Raw genomic sequence first — 2752 nt, forward strand, 5'->3', positions numbered from 1 at the left:
AATTTAAGACTCACTAGCCCAAAGTCCATATGTGGTTAAAAAAATAATCTTCCGTGGCCCAACCCTTGTTCGCAGTCCGCATGCTCTAAGCCAAACTCACGTAACTAGTCAAAAGATGCGGCCCACAACTGGACAAAAGACAAGTGTCACAATCGCACTCTTGCAGTAGTGAGACAATGATTATGTGACATTTGTTCTAATCCAATGAACAAGTCAACCATGCAAAATTTAGACTGAACGAACAATAGCAGTGTATGCTCAAATCACGTTTAGAAGAAATATTTTAGAAAACGTGAGCGAGGAAATACGTTAAAAACAATTTCAAATAGAGCAATGTTATAAACTAAAAGTGAACAAACAACAACTAGTCACGGTCTCTTGTAGTACATTTTGAGACATTTTAGTCATGATGGGTGTAGATATGTTTTTGAGGACTAATCATACACCCCATATTGGCACAACAATAATAGTAAAGACATATCTAAGATGAAAGCAAGTAAAAGGGGTTTGGAATGAGCATGCCACCATGAATCATAAATCATTTACAAGAATAGCTGAGACATCTAACATGAAGCCACAGACAACACGCCTTGGCCAATCATGACCGCGACATCTGCCCTTACACAATTTGTCCATATCTCTATCAACCGGCTCTTCATAAACTCAACATTGTAGGATGAGACTGACTTTCGGTAGGGTCACTTTTGGACCGATAATCTGTAGAAGGGGTCACTAAGGTTGAATTCATACGAAATGAGTCCATAGCTCAATTTTAGAGCATTTGACTGCAGATCAAGAGGTCACCAATTCAAACCTAGTTGGGCCCTTCTGTCTTGGATAGAAATTTGTTACACTTTTTGGACCGACACTATGTCTAAGAGGTCACTAAGGTTAAAATCCTACAAAATGGGTCAATGGCTCAGTGGTAGAGAATTTGACCGGTCACCCGTTTCAACTTGGTTGAGCCCTTCTATTTTGGACAGACACTTTTTACACATTTGGATTGACACTCTGTTGAAGGGGTAACTAAGGTTGAAATCATGCAAAATGGGTCCATAGCTTAGTGGTAGAGCATTTGACTGTAGATCAAGAGGTCACCAGTTGAGGTCATCTAGTTGGGCACTTTTATTTTAGAAAGACACTTTGTTCGATTTCCTTCTGACCACGAGTGTTTAAAGGAAAAGAAATAAGAATAATTACCAATTCCAAACCTTATTCCAAAGTCCTCCACTAGACCACCGAGTTTCTTTGAGCTAGACACAAAAAATTAGCGGTTAGATTTAGGAAACTTATGATTTTTATATTATCATAAGTTTAATTGAGCTAGGTCAATTCAATCTAGTGGTCCCAAGAATTGAACCGAACCAAACCAACTAGTTAGTAACATGATTTAGTGGAAGCATTTTCACGCAAAGTAGAAGCAATAATGGAGGGATTGAATAATATAGTTTTCATGTTAAGTTTTGCATGGAAGAAAGAAAGACGGGGATGTAAAGTATTATTTCAATTTGTTTGTAATATACAACAATATATAAATTAACTATAAGAAATATATAAAATTTGATGTTCTCTAAGAGCTTCAATCAACACTGGAGGGTTACTTCTGCAACCACTCTAAAGGTGCTCAAGATTACAACGAGTTAGATAAAATACCTCTAGAACTTTGAATTCAATAACTTGAGTTTGACTCGTGATAGGATCTCTCTTCTTGTGGAATCTACATAAAATAGGAAAACCATTCCAAAACAAAATTTTACAAGGGGTTCTATGGTGTAGTGGTTAGCACTTTGGACTTTGAATCCAACGACCTGGGTTCAACTCCCGATAGGACCTTTAAGAAATCACCTTGATGTAAAATCCCAGAATAAGGTAACGACAACCTAAGACATTTTTAAAAAGGGTGTTACTTAGCATTCGATGCGAAAACACAAATTTACTTTGAGGCATAAGGAGGCATCAAATTTATAAGTTCTTAGGAATAGCCCACCATGATATTGTGCACATAGTATCTACTAGAGACCAAGGGTACATGTGGGGAAGCTATTATTTCATGGATACCACTTTAGTTATATACTACGATGTAAAGTCATATGGATCATGATGAGCATTTTCTCCCATATCTTGGTTTCGAATAACTCCCAAACTTCATTACCTTTTATAACCTCTCGAGATAAGGATTCATACAACATTTCATAAAATAAGATCTACTGATGTGTTTCATAGCATTTGAAGGTCATCTAGGTCATTAAAACGAAGGTAAATTACCTTAGGGGCATTATAGTCATTTTACATTGTTTCTTGGTTTACCTACTTATCCTTATCCAATGACCACCAAATTTCATATCTAACCTCAACATGCTATAATATGCTCAGTATTAAAATATGATAGGCAGCGGAGCTCATATAGTAGGTTATTTTGATGTTTCTTAAATCTAGAACTATTTGATCGATTCAGGGTCTTAATTCACGGTTCTTTGGGTTTTTCTTTCATATATCCTTAATTCATACTTGGTTTAGGGTTCATATGAAAATCCAAATGAATTCTACAGGTATTTCTTAATAAAGAGTCCAAGGGGGCTACTTACCTCGTCGTCAACGTTTGGGACCTCCATTCTTGAGCTTCAAGTATCTGAATTACTTCAAATTTCCTTCCACATACTCCTTATTGTATCTAGTTTATGAAACCATAATGTTTTTCTTGACAATCGGTCTAAAATGGGGTTAAAATTGAGAAAACCAGAGAAAAGATCAA

At 36.3% G+C, this 2752-nt stretch overlaps 1 non-coding gene across 1 annotated transcript; it reads left to right on the forward strand.

The window, feature by feature from the left end:
• Window positions 1-1761: 1761 nt before the first annotated feature.
• On the forward strand, window positions 1762-1833 carry TRNAQ-UUG. The gene has a single exon. It is a non-coding gene; the product is annotated as a tRNA-Gln (tRNA).
• The last annotated feature ends 919 nt before the right edge of the window (window positions 1834-2752 follow it).

This window comes from Cucurbita maxima, unplaced genomic scaffold (genome assembly GCF_002738345.1).
Source record: "Cucurbita maxima cultivar Rimu unplaced genomic scaffold, Cmax_1.0 Cma_Scf00108, whole genome shotgun sequence".
In the NCBI taxonomy this organism is placed as follows: Eukaryota; Viridiplantae; Streptophyta; class Magnoliopsida; order Cucurbitales; family Cucurbitaceae; genus Cucurbita; species Cucurbita maxima.